The sequence below is a fragment of the Dermacentor andersoni genome, chromosome 1, assembly GCF_023375885.2.
Source record: "Dermacentor andersoni chromosome 1, qqDerAnde1_hic_scaffold, whole genome shotgun sequence".
In the NCBI taxonomy this organism is placed as follows: Eukaryota; Metazoa; Arthropoda; class Arachnida; order Ixodida; family Ixodidae; genus Dermacentor; species Dermacentor andersoni.
In genome coordinates this window covers 375,969,823-375,988,939 of record NC_092814.1, presented here as the reverse complement: position 1 = coordinate 375,988,939, position 19,117 = coordinate 375,969,823, and the positions used below count along the sequence as shown (strand labels likewise).

Genomic DNA, 19,117 nt, shown 5'->3' with positions numbered 1-19,117 from the left:
GCGAATCTTTTTAAAAAAGTTTACTTTCTGCGGGTGCGTTAGACGGCGGTTCGTGGGAACCCAGTCATCGCGTAGCGCCTCATCATTTCGTTACTCGTACCGCCGAAATAGCTCAGTTGGGAGAGCGTACAACAAAAGGTCCCGGGTTTCAGCATATTCGTAGTGCGTTTTTTTTTCTTAGCCGTTGATCATAAAGATACAAATGGCGATTCAGACAGCATTGTGAGCTTTTCTGTTACTGCCGTGATACGCCACAGTTTAACATTAATAGGAGCGTGCGTAGTGTACAGCAAATGGGGGAGCGAACCTTTTTAAAAGAAGTTTACTTTCTGCGGTTACGTTAGACGGCAGTTCGTGGGAACCCAGTCATCGCGTAGCGCCTCATCATTTCGTTACTCGTACCGCCGAAATAGCTCAGTTGGGAGAGCGTACAACTAAAGGTCCCGGGTTTCAGCATATTCGTAGTGCGTTTTTTTTTTCTTAGCCGTTGATCATAAAGATACAAATGGCAATTCTGACAGCATTGTGAGCTTTTCTGTTACTTCCGCGATACGCCACTGTTTAGCATTAATAGTGGCGTGCGTAGCGAACGGCAAATGGGGGGAGCGAATCTTTTTAAAAGAAGTTCACTTTCTTCGGGTACGTTAGACGGCGGTTCGTGGGAACCCAGTCATCGCGTAGCGCCTCATCATTTCGTTACTCGTACCGCCGAAATAGCTCAGTTGGGAGAGCGTACAACAAAAGGTCCCGGGTTTCAGCATATTCGTAGTGCGTTTTTTTTTCTTAGCCGTTGATCATAAAGATACAAATGGCAATTCAGACAGCGTTGTGAGCTTTTCTGTTACTGCCGTGATACGCCACTGTTTAACATTAATAGAAGCGTGCGTAGCGAACAGCAAATGGTGAGGAGCGAATCTTTTTAAAAAAGTTTACTTTCTGCGGGTACGTTAGACGGCGGTTCGTGGGAACCCAGTCATCGCGTAGCGCCTCATCATTTCGTTACTCGTACCGCCGAAATAGCTCAGTTGGGAGAGCGTACAACAAAAGGTCCCGGGTTTCAGCATATTCCTAGTGCGTTTTGTTTTCTTAGCCGTTGATCATAAAGATACAAATGGCAATTCAGACAGCGTTGTGAGCTTTTCTGTTACTTCCGCGATACGCCACTGTTTAGCATTAATAGAAGCGTGCGTACCCTATTGAAAAAATATGTATGAGAATTTTACGAGAACTTCTCTACGCTATTATTGCTCCGTAGACTCAACGATGTCGTATGTCACATGTGTACGAGAGGACATCGTCACTGAACGAGATCGTTCTCGTATGGGTACATTAAACGAGATTATTCTCGCATAGCTATGCTTGACGAGATAGTTCTCGCACGTCTATGCTCAACGATATCGTTCTCGTTTGTGTATGCTACATGAAAATGTTCTCGTTCAGCTATGCAAAATGACACCATTCTTGTTTAGCTGCATTCTACAAGTGTTCTCATTTGTGTTGAATGAGTTCTTTTGTTCATGCAATATTTTTGGTGAAGCTCCACACAGTAACATCTACTGCCAACATTACAGCGAGTTAATTTCTATCCCGTGAGTCGGCCGATGTGCCAGCTCGGAGACAAAGAGGACACTTTTTAGGGCACACAATTAACACAAACCATCTTTATTTTGCATCCCGAAGACTGATGGCCAGGTGCTTGTTCCGGTCCTTCAGCGTCCTTGCCTCTGTATCCACAGTGCTCGGCGTTTTTGACACAAAGTGCTCGTATGCCTCTGCAAAAAAAATGTAAACAAAGCAGCCGGCCCTGTTAGATTCTAACAAGCCATTGGAACTGACATGCACAATAGGTGGCTCCACTGCATAACTGAATGGGCTGGTTCTTGCATGATATCGTGTGTAAAGCGTGAAAATCTCACAGAGAAACAGGAAAAAGAGAACACAGAGGCTTATGAGTTTTCTACCTATGTAAATTGATATTTCAACATTAACCACAGCAGTTTTAAGCAAGTGCTCGTCCTCGCATTGTCTTGTTCCTGTCTCTATTAAATGTTCGTGTTTTACAAACAATATAAATGGCTGCAGAATTGCAATACAAGACCACAGAAATAGTCTAATACTTTTCCACAAGTATTTTACATTAAATGAACAAGTATAACAAGCTCATTACACAGATAGCACAGCTCTTTGCTACTGCACTGCGGAATATGCAGACGGAAAACACTGCATAGATGCCAGTGCAGAATTGTTTATAGGAAAGATTAATGCACCTTTAATACCACTATAGAAACTAAATGATAGTTTTTGTTCTAGTTTAAGGCTTAAACAAGCTCCATGGCAGTTTGCATTTAAGGAGTGTAAGCATCCTCTGAAAACATGTACATGAGGAACACTGCAGAAAGAGCACTTTAAAAAAAGAACACGAGTGTATTTATCACCAAGGCCAACCCTTGTGCCTTCTTAAATATTTATCAAAAGCCAAACTCAAAACTGATACTGAGGTGCAAGGTGTCCATATCATATTACCTTGTGAAAGCACCGTGGTGCCTGGATGTTGTGAGACCAACTCGGACGTGGAGATCAGCACTGATCAGCAACACTGCAGTCTGCTTACAGCTTTTCTGCAGGCCCAGCCACACCTGCATTAAAACAAGTGAGCTTGGTGTCACAAGAGTACTGTATTTACCCGCATAATGATCACAATTTTTTGTAAAAAAATGGTCGCAAATTCAGATGTGTCATCATTACGCCGGTTAAATTTCCCGCAAAAAGAATTTTTTTTATCCCGCGTTTGCTGCGGGATGGCAACAGGTCAACAAATAGGTGGCTGCCACTGAGTGTAGTGCGGGACACCAAAACAAAAACGGCGGCCGGCGCAGCAAGCTGAACACATCAAATGCGCCGAACGCGATTTCTTTTCTCGTGAGTACATTACATGCATTCAAACAGTTTCTTCCGTATCCGGAATGAATAATATCATTAATATGAGTAAGTTTGTGGCAATAACGTAGCCATGTCCACTATGAGGGGGCAGAAACAGATGGGCGCGCTTAGCTGCCAGTGACATAGAAGGACATAGCGGGCATGCTGCGGAAACTGCGGCATTTGTCTTCACTACTATCCTAATACAGCACGTTTCCGCTAAGGGTGGGCGAATACCTTAGCTGTGTTACAAGTGTTACAAGGTTTGTTGCGTGCCCACGAGTGCAGATGAGAAGAATCGAAAGGTGCCTTTTTTGTTGTTCTTGACCACAACCATTACAAAGCCTACACATAATAAAGGCAATTTTGGTTGTAGCTTTTTTGTCATGGAAGTGCTGAAAGTGATGAAAGGAATGAAATCGGGCATCTGCTTAAGAATGTTTGGTGCGTGCAGACTGCTTGGTTTGTCTTGAAGAGTTGTTCGCGTAGCATCCGACAGATGGTAAGCGCGATAATTAATAGCTAGACTTGGCACATGACAGATCGCTGCGGCAAGTTCGGAGTGTGATCAACACAGGAAATAAAAAAATCGAATTTGGACGACAAAATTCAGGGCTGCGATCATTACGTGAGTGCGATCATTATGTGAGTAAATACGGTAAATATAAAAAGTGACACTGTGAACAAAGCAATACTTATTAGGTATAAATAAGAATGAAATGCTGATATTCGCCCATAGAAAGCTTTAAGTAACAAAGCCTGCAAGATAAGAAAAATGCAATGTATGGGCCATCTCTACAAGAACATTAATCGAAGGTCCCTTCATTTTTTTAGTCCCTTCTCCTCCTCATGCATAGATGGCAGTCAGGTTAAGTAAACTGGGAAAGATTACCGCATAGTGTAAGCAAAGGTGGTCACTTTGTGGGCCAATTATGATACCATAGCAGGACACGCATCCCTACAGTCGTTTTAATGTGTTCTGTAATGCTAGCCATCTTGTAGGCCCTACAGTGTCAAAGCATCCATAACCCTAACAGCGTTACCCAGTAGGGATAACCAATAAGTGTCCACAGCAGCACAACTCAGCATATCTATCAGGAGGCTTTCGTTACACTTTTACAACTCTCCTCCTATAGCTTCATCCCAATTTTTGTCAATACAAGCTTGAAGCATCTGCACAAGCTGAATGCACCAGGGCACCATAAGAAATACCACATCTTTCTACCCAATTCCATGTGTAATATAAGACTGGCAAGTTCACTATCATGTGTAGAACAAACCAAATTGTTCTGGAATCAAGTAATCTTCCACTACCTGTGAAAAAAAAGCATGCAAGAAAGAGTACGTAGAGCACAAGGGTGTTGATGGATATTAAATACCACTGTCGTGCAGTAGACACTACGTCGGCAAAACAGACCAATGCATAAATGACTGGATTTGCAAAAAAAAATTAAATTATGGGGTTTTACGTGCCAAAACCACTTTCTGATTATGAGGCACGCCGTAGTGGAGGACTCCGGAAATTTCGACCACCTGGGGATCTTTAACGTGCACCTAAATCTAAGTACACGGGTGTTTTCGCATGTCGCCTCCATCGAAATGCGGCCGCCAAGGCCAGGATTCGATCCCGCGACCTCGTGCTCAGCAGCCAAACACCATAGCCACTGAGCAACCACGGCGGGTACTGGATTTGCAACCATGTTAACTGAATGCTCAAGTCATTTCGTGATCACTTGGTAGTGCAAAGCTCACTTGCATTATTTTGTTTGAAAACTGTGCAACTGTGGCAATGTATAAGGACCATAGTGCTGGCGAAATTCGTTAAGATTTCCTTATATGTGTGACAGGGAACCTGCAAGTTGGCTCCACCTCCAGTGGACTATCAAATAGCAAGACTGCTTATTTATCATTGTAAAACAAGCGTCATAGTAGCCATGCCATGTGTCCTTTTCGCAGTTGTGTGAGCAACATGCATTTTCGATTTATCTGTTCTTGCCCTTTCACCTCTCGCTTTATAGTACTGTGCAAGCAGTAAAACTGGATGGTTGTTAGACTTATGTCCTGTCACTTCCTCACCTTTCTTATGAATTGTGCATTAAATAAGGCTTTTTTTTGGTGAAAGAGTGCTACTTTAAGTCATAAACAAGTTCCATGGCGGTTTGCATTCAAGTATCTTCTGAAAACATGTACATGAGGAACACTGCAAGAAGAACACTTTAAAAAAGAACACGAGTGTATTTATCACCAAGGCCAACCCTTGTGTCTCAGCATATTTCTCAAAACTGATATTGAGGTGCAAGGTGTCTATATCACATTACCTTGTCAATGAAGCAAAGCACAGTGGTGCCTGGACGTTGTGAGGCCAACTCAGACGTAGAGATCAGCACCAGCACTGATCAGCAACACAGTAGTCTGCTTACACTCTTTCTGCAGGCCCAGCCACATCTGCATTAAAACAAAGGAGCTTATTCTCACAAGAGTATAATATAAAAAGTGACACTATGAACAAAGTAATTCTTATTAGGTATAAATAGGAATGAAATGCTGATATTCGACCATAGAAAGCTTTGAGTTAACAAAGCCTGCAAGATAAGAAAAGTGCAATGTATGAGCCATCTGTGCAAAAACATTAATCGAAAGTCCCTTTTTTTTGCTTCTGTCCTCCCCGTGCATAGATGGCAGACAGGTTGAGTAAACTGGACCAGACTGCCACGTAGGGTAAGCAAAGGTGGTCACTTCTTCGGGGAGCAGCCTATAGGCTGCTTCTTGAAAGAGTATTAGAAAATGTGAATAATGCATGTATTCATTATTCACAAGAGGCCTTGTTTCTCTGAGAATGCCACAGCCAATCACATATTTCAAATTGACCATTTTAAAATGCATGCAAAGTACAGCATGGCTTTGAGGGTACCCCAGACTACTGAAATTCACATCAGCCATGTTGCGCAGACAACACCATAATTAAGCCTCTAGAAGTTGTGCATTTTGCTGCAAGTTAACAGAGTAATGAGGAAGAGAAGGTGAGGGAGATGGTGCCACTATAGCATAGTTCAAGCTCTATACCACATCATGTGCAGAAGGGCAAAGAATGCCCAGCTTTCGGTTATACTCGCACCTGTGACCATTGCGCCATGTTGACTGACATGCGTAACAAGCAGTTTGTGATACCACGTTATCACATCCTGCAACTCACGTGACATCAGAGATCAGCTTCAAGCTTGACGCTATGCTATACTAGGGACAGATAATGAACTGGCTACATTAAAATCTAAAGCAAAAGTGCTGAACATTGTTTGCCAAACCTGCCAGCCTCTGCACTTCATATTTTGCAAAAATTCTAGACAGAAATCCTGTGTTGGAAAGACAGCACGCACTTTCCCAAAGCTTTCTCTCAGCGCCCACATTTTTCTATGCATACATTATTAACCATTATTTACCTTGACACGCTGTACACAAACAGCACACTTGGAAAAGCAGAAACTAATCGGGAAAGTTGGCAGGTACCAAATACACGAACAGAACCTAGAACTCATAAATGGCTGTGACCGTTTTGTACGTACCTTGCCAAAGCAGGCAGATCAGATGCTTTGTCGTGCTGTTCAGGCTGCATAGTGCCGCAGTCTCCTTTGTGGTGCAGGGATGCCTCCGTCTCAGGAAATTGTGACATCCCTAAACAATAAATGTTCAGCTTATTGTAATCACTGCTGAATCTGCAAACTTGTGATTTAACAACATCGCGTCAAATTGTGGAAAGCTCTCCTACAGCCAGCTACAAGAAGCTGCATCTGCTTAGACAAATTAAATATTTCATTCTTACATCACAGGCGGTTATTCAACGTGTCAAAGGCACGAAAACAAACAGAACACTAAACACAAGAAATACAGGTTGTCTTGGCGACAATCTATAAGCATCAAAGTTTGCATACAAGCTAAAATCTTCTCACGAGTCAGATCATTTGGATGCCGTCGCGCGTTGACGTTAGCTGTGAAAACATTTGCACAACACATCAACGTACTTCTAGAATCGTCTATACGATTTCTTGCTGAGAAATTACGTACAGAAGCAGTGACATTCCCTGCTTGAATTTTTGTGCCCGTTCAGACCAAGCGATGCCCCGGCGCTAGCATACTTCATAACGAAAAGAAAATAAACAATAGATGAAGCTCTTAACAACATCAACCTCGCGGTAATTTTCGTGAAACGTTTTTATAAATGTGCACTACGATATCGAACGAACATTAGGGAATCACTGTTACTGTTTTTGTAGCTGTACTAATCATCTTCTGCTGCGCATGACAAGGTACACTACATGAACCATAAGAATGCGCTAGGCGCCGGACTTACCTTCTGAGGCGAGCGCTCCTTCGTGTCCGTTCACGCCGCATCGACTGCACCAACTGTCCGTCCAGCGTAGTGTTGAATTGCGGTGAACTACAGCACGCGATAGCACAACTATCAACACATTCTTCCGTGCACTGTGAGCCGATGCGGGAGCGGCGAGAGTACAACAGCTTCTCATGAGCCGGGCACAAAGAAAGCGCGTGTGGACCGCACTACGATAATCAACAACGGCGCACCGCAAGAAACATACAGCGAGCTAATAGCATTGCACAGGACCCAGGGCTTAGTGATCGTTAATTCACACGAAAAAGGAGCACATGTTCTCTAAGCACCACGTAAATATGATCAAACGATCAGTACCACATCGACCGCCCGGGCCACCGCAATAACGTTTCTAGATCCTCTTTAAGTATTCCAACTCCTAGCCTATGCGCACCATTTAGCCCGCTGCCGTTCCCGCCACCACAGCGCTGCCATCGACCTCCGCGCCTAGCGTCCGAGCGTCGTCTGCTGTAGCCTGGCACCATAGAGTTTCTAAAAATACCCTAGAGGGAAATGTGGCGCTAGTGTCTACGGGGGTTCTCATGCGCGTTGCCTCAACCTACATGGGAATGATGGGAAGTACAGGCTTCGGATTGACTTCGGTCTTTAGACTAGTGGCGTTTGTTTCTGGCGCAGTAAACAAAGCTATACTCAAATATTATCGCGTAAAATCTAATTCTATTTCTGCAGTATGTTATATAATGTACAACACGCTGCATAAACTTTGTATGACTTTGAGATGGAAGCATGGTGTACTATGGTTTGTCACCAGGACACACCAGGGTATGCATACTTGTGCGATTCTGTTCCCAATTTAACGCCAAAGAATAATTATTTATTCATTTTTTCAACAGCAAAACAACCGCGCAAGTACTTAAATAAAAATACTCATCATGTATTTCTGGAAATAAAAATGTTGTATTGTGACAAAGCGTTGCGCCCTTGAGAGGAATGCTACAAGTGTCGTCTGCTACGACGCCTGCTCGCTGCAAACGCGAGACTTTTCTCGCAGACGACAGGCACTTGCGAACTCTCTCGCTCTTTCGAAAGGTTGCGTCGGCTGTCACGATTGCTGAACGTCTTCAAGTACTTTTAAGCACATCTGCTGCAGTGCTAGCTAGGACGCTAGTGGCCTCCTACGAGTATGCTGCATCATATTTTATATTGGCGTACCGCTTCCGAAGCGTTACAGCGTGGCTTTGCGGGTACCCATTGTGCGACACTAGACTACAGCTAGGAAGCAGCTATCTTTCCTACCACAAGTAAATTTGTGTTCTCAAAGTCCTAAAACACGCATTTCAATGAGCACATAAATGAGCACATAATGAAACCCTCAATAAAATTTGATTGTCAAGCCACTAGAAGTACAACTGTATATGTCTTGTATCAGTAGTGCCTTCTTTGTCCTATTCTGAAGTTTCATAAAGCACGTAACGCTACAGTGCCAACCTAACACACTTAACAAACAAAGGTCCAAACGCTCAAAACATGTTCTTTCAACGTTTACGATGCCGCCGCTTTCTCGTCGCGGCTTCGACGCCACACCGCGACACAAGCATCGTCCCAGTCGCTGGCCCAGCGCGCTATCGCCACTCCGAGCAACATAACAAAGGCAAAGAGCTTTGCGTTGCACTGTCCAACTGCAGGTTGTAGCAATTGCGCTTGGAGCGAAACCAAAACTGCCAAAAAAATACTTGTACACTAGTTCGCCAGTCAATAGAATGCCAATCCGAAGCCTGTACTTCCCATCATTCCCATGATGGTTGAACGATCGCAGCGCCAGATTTGCCTCTAGGTATACTAATATGAAACTCTATGCCTGGCACGGTTATGGGTGTTTGTCGCGGCACTCGGCATTTACATGGTGCTCGCTGAATAAAGGAGCCGTTATTTCTTTCTGTTGTTGTTTAAGCTGAAGTATAATATTTTACAGACACCATACCTGGGGGTGCAGGTCCGAAGAAAGGAATGAGATGAAAAAAAAGTGGGCCTACAAACCAGAGTGCGCACGCAATGTTAACGCTCGGTGACCCACACTTCGCCAGTACTGGCGTCTCCGTGAGCGCAAAACTTGGACCGGACGCAAAAGACCTCGACCGCCAGCCACGTGCACGAGGACAGTAACAAGGCACACGCAGTGAGAAAATAAAATCGGCTACAGCACAAGAAGCGCAAACACCCGCAACTAACGTGCACATGTCAGCAGAGCAGCAACGCTCACTTCGTGCAGAGCTCGACCGCAGCGCCCTCACAGTCCCAGGAACAAGTCGCGCCTTGCTCGAAAGGAAGAGTCGTTCGACTGAGAAAGTAACTATAAGTCTCGGTCCGAAATAAGGGGAAATGATGTCTTTTGTTCACTTCGCCGTCTGCGGTTCCGGTAACCGTGATCGCATGGGTAGCGTGGGTAGTACAGGCGTATTATCTCAATGTTCTTGCGTGTTTTAGGCGACCTTTTTCAACAACTTTGCTGACATTGCTTTCAACAGCGAGGACAGCCTGTGGAGCAGCCCTATCAACCGGACAGGGCCGTAAAATCTGTTTGAAGTTCGCAGCACATCGTCGTTTGGTTTGTGAATGTTAGAAGGTGTTCGTGTTTCTCAGCGGCGTAATCGACGACAGATTTGGCGTCGAGTGGTGTACACTTTGTTCAGGCTTGTTGTGCGCCGTTCTACGGATGTGTACTGTTAATGAGTGGTGTTGTTTGTGCTTCGGGAAATGGTGCCACGCCGGCGGGATTTGCTTTCTTGTAAAAACATCCGTACCGTCTTTGGCGAGTGCTTTCGGAAACTGCTCGCCTATTGTGCTTGTGTGTGTGTGTGTGTGCGTGTGCGCGCACGCGCGCGCTTCTGATATGCGTCGAACGCGTAGGAACGTCCGTACAGTCTTTCGTGAGTGCTTTCGGAAACTGCTCGCATTCTGTCTGTGTGCGCGCGCGTGACATTCGTCGTCATTGCGATTTGCAAAGGTGTTTTTCATTTGGTGACTGCGTCCGCGAACGCCAGGATGTGATACACGTTCGTCATTTAAAGACCCTGCTTCAGTGTAGGGTCACTTACATTTTGGTTGCTTGGAGGTCAGCTTTCAACACATGGCAAGGCATTGCAGTGCGCTTAACCATCATTGGCACACGAACTGCGTTGTCATTTCTCCTTTAAATTCAAATTCAGTTTCGTGTAGTATGTAGGCAGATAATGGTCACCAAGTTGCGACGCTCATCTCGTTTTTTTCCACTGCTGTGCACATATGAGGATTTTTTACTAGGTCAAGCTCTCTTAGCAAGTTGTGAAACACTTAGTGCAAATAATTTTTCACAGCCGCAACTGTGATCATGACCACATTTGATCACATGACATTTTTAGGGATTGTTATGGTTATTACCATATTTTTTTATTTATTTGTGACAAAGTGCGATGGATTTTGACTGCTATTTTGGCTATCTGTTCACCAACCTATTACACTGTTTTGTGGTTGTGCTTTTTATTTTTATATGTGGGCATGCATGGCCAATCTCATGCCTACCTTCTACAATTTGACATAAACAGGCACTAACATGCTCTTAGCAGATTTGTATTTGACAGTATTGTGGTTGACGCACTTGGCTATTTGGAAAATATGCAGGTTCAAATTTGCCCATTGCTACCTCTGACTGATATCTCTGATGCAAAGCAATATTATTAGGATGTGACAAAGTGCATGCATAATTTGTCACTGATCAAACTGCCTGCAATAAACTTTGCCAACTCGTCCTTGTTTGAAGTGTTTCCAATGTGCTATAATCACATTGCCAGATTATTTTATTGCGTGCATTAACAAACATATAGCATTTTATTATGAAACTTTGATGGTACCTGACTCCTATATTGCAATAAAATCTTAGGCAGATCTACTCTGAACAAAGGATTCATTCTCTGATGATAGCTTTCGACAATATCATGGTGCTATCCAGTGCCTATTGGCTGGTCGAGGAATGCGTCATGCAAAGGCAGTAGTATCGCCATAAGTGTTCATCCGAGAATATGTCCCCAAGTGAAAATCATTGCATCAAAAGTACCGACACCAGCTTTGATGGGGATGTATATGTGTTCGTTGCATGAAATTCCAGAAGTTGAACTCTGAACACCTTATTTGCTGATCATACAGCACATTGATCACGCTCTTGCATGTACTACAAACAACTCATCATAAATCTCACAGTCATTAATGAGCTTTTGTATGCACTACGACTTGAGTACATACACTTTGTATGCAATTCATAGTCATCCTCAAAGATCAAGTTCCTCATACGACTACAGTGCGTACACATCACACGCCACCTCACACACGTCATACATAATCTCGTCAGGTCTACGCAACTCATCGCACACATGTCATACAAGCTCTACGCATTCTTATCGCACATCGCATAAATCTCGTGACTTCTTAAAAGTCTGCGTAGCACATCATACAGATCTCGCTCGTTTTCTATGAGAGTTCGTTCAATATGCATTTCATATCGTTCATTTCTCGTCAAATCTGTACGACATGCATACATCTCGTTCAATTTCTCATACAAATTTTTCAATAGGGTAGCGAACGGCAAATGGGGGGAGCGAATCTTTTTAAAAGAAGTTTACTTTCTTCGGGTACGTTAGACGGCGGTTCGTGGGAACCCAGTCATCGCGTAGCGCCTCATCATTTCGTTACTCGTACCGCCGAAATAGCTCAGTTGGGAGAGCGTTAGACTGAAGATCTAAAGGTCCCTGGTTCGATCCCGGGTTTCGGCATATGCATAGTGCATTTTTTTAGCCGTTGATCATAACCATATAAATGGCAATTCAGACAGCATTGTGAGCTTTTCTGTTACTTCTGCGATACGCTTATTATTATAGATTATTATAAGCGTGCGCCGTGTACGGCAGAGTTCTGACTGGTGTGGTTTAAACCTGTTGCCAGCTTTGCGGGTCAATGTTGCCAGACTGCCTGCCAAATTTGACGGGAAAGAACACCGTCAACTGTAGCGAATGCAACACGCCGTTTTCAAAGCGCACAGAGTTACCAGATCACACGCGCGCAGGCTCCCAGCTCCCGACAGTACCGGAAAGCTGCTGCATAACCCGCGCGCTTTCGAATCGCTTGCTTGTTGTGGGCCCTGTTCTCCGACGGTACGAAGCGCTTTCTTTCGCTGCACACGCTTTGGCTGGTCCGCGCGGGACGAGGCTTTCGCTGGATCTGAAACTGAAACGCGTCGCATAACGATATATCGCTGCGCGCTCTCGCTACAATGTTAGAAAAGGGTTGCATCGCCTTGATTCGCACAGGCAGTCTCCTGACGGTTACGCTGCTCGCAAAAAAGACTTTTCTGGAACTGACACGCGTCGCATAACACTTGGGGCGCGATATATCGCTGCGCGCTCTCGCTACAACGTTAGAAAAGGGTTGGATCGCCTTGATTTGCAACAGGCAGTCTCCTGACGATTACGCTGCTTGCAATACTCTGTTCGGAAACGGAGACGCGTCGCATAACTCTTGCACCAAGAGTTATGCACCAAGAGTTATGCGACGTGTCTCCGTTTCCGAACAGAGTATTGCGAGCAGCGTAATCGTCAGGAGACTGCCTGTTGCAAATCAAGGCGATCCAACCCTTTTCTAACGTTGTAGCGAGAGCGCGCAGCGATATATCGCGCCCCAAGTGTTATGCGACGCGTGTCAGTTCCAGAAAAGTCTTTTTTGCGAGCAGCGTAATCGTTAGGAGACTGCCTGTTGCAAATCAAGGCGATCCAACCCTTTTCTAACGTTGTAGCGAGAGCGCGCAGCGATATATCGTGCACCAAGAGTTATGCGACGCGTCTCCGCTTCCGAACAGTGTATTGCGGGCAGCGTAATCGTCAGGACACTGCCTGTTGCAAATCAAGGCGATCCAACCCTTTTCTAACGTTGTAGCGAGAGCGCGCAGCGATATATCGCGCCCCAAGTGTTATGCGACGCGTGTCAGTTTCAGAACAGTGTATTGCGAGCAGCGTAATCGTCAGGAGACTGCCTGTTGCAAATCAAGGCGATCCAACCCTTTTCTAACGTTGTAGCGAGAGCGCGCAGCGATATATCGCGCCCCAAGTGTTATGCGACGCGTGTCAGTTCCAGAAAAGTCTTTTTTGCGAGCAGCGTAATCGTTAGGAGACTGCCTGTTGCAAATCAAGGCGATCCAACCCTTTTCTAACGTTGTAGCGAGAGCGCGCAGCGATATATCGTGCACCAAGAGTTATGCGACGCGTCTCCGCTTCCGAACAGTGTATTGCGGGCAGCGTAATCGTCAGGACACTGCCTGTTGCAAATCAAGGCGATCCAACCCTTTTCTAACGTTGTAGCGAGAGCGCGCAGCGATATATCGCGCCCCAAGTGTTATGCGACGCGTGTCAGTTCCAGAAAAGTCTTTTTTGAGAGCAGCGTAACGGTCAGGAGACTGCCTGTGCAAATCAAGGCGATGCAACCCATTTCTAACGTTGTAGCGAGAGCGCGCAGCGATATATCGTTATGCGACGCGTTTCAGTTTCAGATCCAGCGAAAGCCTCGTCCCGCGCGGACCAGCCAAAGCATGTGCAGCGAAAGAAAGCGCTTCGTACCGTCGGAGAACAGGTCCCACAACAAGCAAGCGATTCGAAAGCGCGCGGGTTATGCAGCAGCTTTCCGGTACTGTCGGGAGCTGGGAGCCTGCGCGCGTGTGATCTGGTAACTCTGTGCGCTTCGAAAACGGCGTGTTGCATTCGCTACTTCTGACGGTGTTTTTTCCCGTCAAATTTGGCAGGCAGTCTGGCAACATTGACCCGCAAAGCTGGCAACAGGTTTAAACCACACCAGTCAGAACTCTGCCTAGTGTACAGCAAAAGGGGGAGCGAATCTTCTTTAAATAAGTTTACATTCTGCGGGTACGTTAGACGGCGGTTCGTGGGAACCCAGTCATCGCGTAGCGCCTCATCATTTCGTTACTCGTACCGCCGAAAAAGCTCAGTTGGGAGAGCGTTAGACTGAAGTTATAAAGGTCCCTGGTTCGATCCCGGGTTTCGGCATATGCATAGTGCATTTTTTTAGCCGTTGATCATAACCATATAAATGGCAATTCAGACAGCATTGTGAGCTTTTCTGTTACTTCTGCGATACGCCACTGTTTAACATTATTATAAGCGTGCGTAGTGTACAGCAAATGGGGGAGCAAATCTTCTTTAAAGAAGTTTACATTCTGCGGGTACGTTAGACGGCGGTTCGTGGGAACCCAGTCATCGCGTAGCGCCTCATCATTTCGTTACTCGTACCGCCGAAATAGCTCAGTTGGGAGAGCGTTAGACTGAAGATCTAAAGGTCCCTGGTTCGATCCCGGGTTTCGCCATATGCATAGTGCCTTTTTTTTTTTAGCCGTTGATCATAACCATACAAATGGCAATTTAGACAGCATTGTGAGCTTTTCTGTTACTTCTGCGATACGCCACTGTTTAACAATAATAGAAGCGTGCGTAGTGTACAGCAAATGGGGGAGCGAATCTTTTTAAAAGAAGTTTACTTTCTGCGGGTACGTTAGACGGCGGTTCATGGGAACCCAGTCATCGCGTAGCGCCTCATCATTTCGTTACTCGTACCGCCGAAATAGCTCAGTTGGGAGAGCGTACAACAAAAGGTCCCGGGTTTCAGCATATTCGTAGTGCGTTTTTTTTTTCTTAGCCGTTGATCATAAAGATACAAATGGCAATTCAGACAGCATTGTGAGCTTTTCTGTTACTTCCGCGATACGCCACTGTTTAGCATTAATAGAAGCGTGCGTAGCGAAAGGCAAATGGGGGGAGCGAATCTTTTTAAAAGAAGTTTACTTTCTGCGGGTACGTTAGACGGCGGTTCGTGGGAACCCAGTCATCGCGTAGCGCCTCATCATTTCGTTACTCGTACCGCCGAAATAGCTCAGTTGGGAGAGCGTACAACAAGAGGTCCCGGGTTTCAGCATATTCGTAGTGCGTTTTTTTTTTCTTAGCCGTTGATCATAAAGATACAAATGGCAATTCAGACAGCATTGTGAGATTTTCTGTTACTTCCGCGATACGCCACTGTTTAACAATAATAGAAGCGTGCGCAGTGTACAGCAAATGGGGGAGCGAATCTTTTTAAAAGAAGTTTACTTTCTGCGGGTACGTTAGACGGCGGTTCGTGGGAACCCAGTCATCGCGTAGCGCCTCATCATTTCGTTACTCGTACCGCCGAAATAGCTCAGTTGGGAGAGCGTACAACAAAAGGTCCCGGGTTTCAGCATATTCGTAGTGCGTTTTTTTTTTCTTAGCCGTTGATCATAAAGATACAAATGGCAATTCAGACAGCATTGTGAGATTTTCTGTTACTTCCGCGATACGCCACTGTTTAACAATAATAGAAGCGTGCGCAGTGTACAGCAAATGGGGGAGCGAATCTTTTTAAAAGAAGTTTACTTTCTGCGGGTACGTTAGACGGCGGTTCGTGGGAACCCAGTCATCGCGTAGCGCCTCATCATTTCGTTACTCGTACAGCCGAAATAGCTCAGTTGGGAGAGCGTACAACAAAAGGTCCCGGGTTTCAGCATATTCGTAGTGCGTTTTTTTTTCCTTAGCCGTTGATCATAAAGATACAAATGGCAATTCAGACAGCATTGTGAGCTTTTCTGTTACTGCCGTGACACGCCACTGTTTAACATTAATAGAAGCGTGCGTAGCGAACAGCAAATGGGGGGGAGCGAATCTTTTTAAAAGAAGTTTACTTTCTGCGGGTACGTTAGACGGCGGTTCGTGGGAACCCAGTCATCGCGTAGCGCCTCATCATTTCGTTACTCGTACCGCCGAAATAGCTCAGTTGGGAGAGCGTACAACAAAAGGTCCCGGGTTTCAGCATATTCGTAGTGCGTTTTTTTTTTCTTAGCCGTTGATCATAAAGATACAAATGGCAATTCAGACAGCATTGTGAGCTTTTCTGTTACTTCCGCGATACGCCACTGTTTAGCATTAATAGAAGCGTGCGTAGCGAAAGGCAAATGGGGGGAGCGAATCTTTTTAAAAGAAGTTTACTTTCTGCGGGTACGTTAGACGGCGGTTCGTGGGAACCCAGTCATCGCGTAGCGCCTCATCATTTCGTTACCCGTACCGCAGAAATAGCTCAGTTGGGAGAGCGTACAAAAAAGGTCCCGGGTTTCAGCATATTCGTATAGCGTTTTTTTTTTTCTTAGCCGTTCATCATAAAGATACAAATGGCAATTCAGACAGCATTGTGAGCTTTTCTGTTACTTCCGCGATACGCCACTGTTTAGCGTTAATAGAAGCGTGCGTAGCGAACGGCAAATGGGGGGAGCGAATCTTTTTAAAAGAAGTTTACTTTCTGCGGGTACGTTAGACGGCGGTTCGTAGGAACCCAGTCATCGCGTAGCGCCTCATCACTTCGTTACTCGTACCGCCGAAATAGCTCAGTTGGGAGAGCGTACAACAAAAGGTCCCGGGTTTCAGCATATTCGTAGTGCGTTTTTTTTTTCTTAGCCGTTGATCATAAAGATACAAATGGCAATTCAGACAGCATTGTGAGATTTTCTGTTACTTCCGCGATACGCCACTGTTTAACAATAATAGAAGCGTGCGCAGTGTACAGCAAATGGGGGAGCGAATCTTTTTAAAAGAAGTTTACTTTCTGCGGGTACGTTAGACGGCGGTTCGTGGGAACCCAGTCATCGCGTAGCGCCTCATCATTTCGTTACTCGTACAGCCGAAATAGCTCAGTTGGGAGAGCGTACAACAAAAGGTCCCGGGTTTCAGCATATTCGTAGTGCGTTTTTTTTTCCTTAGCCGTTGATCATAAAGATACAAATGGCAATTCAGACAGCATTGTGAGCTTTTCTGTTACTGCCGTGACACGCCACTGTTTAACATTAATAGAAGCGTGCGTAGCGAACAGCAAATGGGGGGGAGCGAATCTTTTTAAAAGAAGTTTACTTTCTGCGGGTACGTTAGACGGCGGTTCGTGGGAACCCAGTCATCGCGTAGCGCCTCATCATTTCGTTACTCGTACCGCCGAAATAGCTCAGTTGGGAGAGCGTACAACAAAAGGTCCCGGGTTTCAGCATATTCGTAGTGCGTTTTTTTTTTCTTAGCCGTTGATCATAAAGATACAAATGGCAATTCAGACAGCATTGTGAGCTTTTCTGTTACTTCCGCGATACGCCACTGTTTAGCATTAATAGAAGCGTGCGTAGCGAAAGGCAAATGGGGGGAGCGAATCTTTTTAAAAGAAGTTTACTTTCTGCGGGTACGTTAGACGGCGGTTCGTGGGAACCCAGTCATCGCGTAGCGCCTCATCATTTCGTTACCCGTACCGCAGAAATAGCTCAGTTGGGAGACCGTACAAAAAAGGTCCCGGGTTTCAGCATATTCGTATAGCGTTTTTTTTTTTCTTAGCCGTTCATCATAAAGATACAAATGGCAATTCAGACAGCATTGTGAGCTTTTCTGTTACTTCCGCGATACGCCACTGTTTAGCGTTAATAGAAGCGTGCGTAGCGAACGGCAAATGGGGGGAGCGAATCTTTTTAAAAGAAGTTTACTTTCTGCGGGTACGTTAGACGGCGGTTCGTAGGAACCCAGTCATCGCGTAGCGCCTCATCACTTCGTTACTCGTACCGCCGAAATAGCTCAGTTGGGAGAGCGTTAGACTGAAGATCTAAAGGTCCCTGGTTCGATCCCGGGTTTCGGCATATGCATAGTGCCTTCTTTTTAGCCGTTGATCATAACCATACAAATGGCAATTCAGACAGCATTGTGAGCTTTTCTGTTACTTCTGCGATACGCAACTGTTTAACATTATTATAAGCGTGCGTAGTGTACAGCAAATGGGGGAGCGAATCTTCTTTAAATAAGTTTACATTCTGCGGGTACGTTAGACGGCGGTTCGTGGGAACCCAGTCATCGCGTAGCGCCTCATCATTTCGTTACTCGTACCGCCGAAAAAGCTCAGTTGGGAGAGCGTTAGACTGAAGTTATAAAGGTCCCTGGTTCGATCCCGGGTTTCGGCATATGCATAGTGCATTTTTTTAGCCGTTGATCATAACCATATAAATGGCAATTCAGACAGCATTGTGAGCTTTTCTGTTACTTCTGCGATACGCCACTGTTTAACATTATTATAAGCGTGCGTAGTGTACAGCAAATGGGGGAGCAAATCTTCTTTAAAGAAGTTTACATTCTGCGGGTACGTTAGACGGCGGTTCGTGGGAACCCAGTCATCGCGTAGCGCCTCATCATTTCGTTACTCGTACCGCCGAAATAGCTCAGTTGGGAGAGCGTTAGACTGAAGATCTAAAGGTCCCTGGTTCGATCCCGGGTTTCGCCATATGCATAGTGCCTTTTTTTTTTTAGCCGTTGATCATAACCATACAAATGGCAATTTAGACAGCATTGTGAGCTTTTCTGTTACTTCTGCGATACGCCACTGTTTAACAATAATAGAAGCGTGCGTAGTGTACAGCAAATGGGGGAGCGAATCTTTTTAAAAGAAGTTTACTTTCTGCGGGTACGTTAGACGGCGGTTCATGGGAACCCAGTCATCGCGTAGCGCCTCATCATTTCGTTACTCGTACCGCCGAAATAGCTCAGTTGGGAGAGCGTACAACAAAAGGTCCCGGGTTTCAGCATATTCGTAGTGCGTTTTTTTTTTCTTAGCCGTTGATCATAAAGATACAAATGGCAATTCAGACAGCATTGTGAGCTTTTCTGTTACTTCCGCGATACGCCACTGTTTAGCATTAATAGAAGCGTGCGTAGCGAAAGGCAAATGGGGGGAGCGAATCTTTTT

At 45.3% G+C, this 19,117-nt stretch overlaps 1 long non-coding RNA gene and 6 other non-coding genes across 8 annotated transcripts; 6 read left to right on the top strand and 1 right to left on the bottom strand.

Annotated features, from left to right (window-relative positions):
• Positions 1–1,693: 1,693 nt before the first annotated feature.
• On the bottom strand, positions 1,694–7,631 carry LOC126537057 (uncharacterized). 2 transcript variants are annotated; one of them, XR_011892365.1, is made up of 5 exons: positions 7,265–7,631; positions 6,480–6,588; positions 5,238–5,364; positions 2,524–2,636; positions 1,694–1,772 (listed from the first exon to the last, which is right to left on the bottom strand). It is a non-coding gene; the product is annotated as an uncharacterized lncRNA (long non-coding RNA). The 2 variants fall into 2 exon arrangements; XR_011892364.1 differs by lacking the exon at positions 7,265–7,631 and having other exon boundaries at positions 6,480–6,914.
• Positions 7,632–11,993: 4,362 nt separating this feature from the next.
• On the top strand, positions 11,994–12,066 carry TRNAF-GAA (transfer RNA phenylalanine (anticodon GAA)). The gene has a single exon. It is a non-coding gene; the product is annotated as a tRNA-Phe (tRNA).
• A 2,204-nt stretch (positions 12,067–14,270) lies between these two features.
• Positions 14,271–14,343, top strand: TRNAF-GAA (transfer RNA phenylalanine (anticodon GAA)). The gene has a single exon. It is a non-coding gene; the product is annotated as a tRNA-Phe (tRNA).
• Positions 14,344–14,587: 244 nt separating this feature from the next.
• TRNAF-GAA (transfer RNA phenylalanine (anticodon GAA)) lies at positions 14,588–14,660 on the top strand. Its single transcript has one exon. It is a non-coding gene; the product is annotated as a tRNA-Phe (tRNA).
• Positions 14,661–17,947: 3,287 nt separating this feature from the next.
• On the top strand, positions 17,948–18,020 carry TRNAF-GAA (transfer RNA phenylalanine (anticodon GAA)). Its single transcript has one exon. It is a non-coding gene; the product is annotated as a tRNA-Phe (tRNA).
• Positions 18,021–18,265: 245 nt separating this feature from the next.
• On the top strand, positions 18,266–18,338 carry TRNAF-GAA (transfer RNA phenylalanine (anticodon GAA)). The gene has a single exon. It is a non-coding gene; the product is annotated as a tRNA-Phe (tRNA).
• A 244-nt stretch (positions 18,339–18,582) lies between these two features.
• Positions 18,583–18,655, top strand: TRNAF-GAA (transfer RNA phenylalanine (anticodon GAA)). Its single transcript has one exon. It is a non-coding gene; the product is annotated as a tRNA-Phe (tRNA).
• The last annotated feature ends 462 nt before the right edge of the window (positions 18,656–19,117 follow it).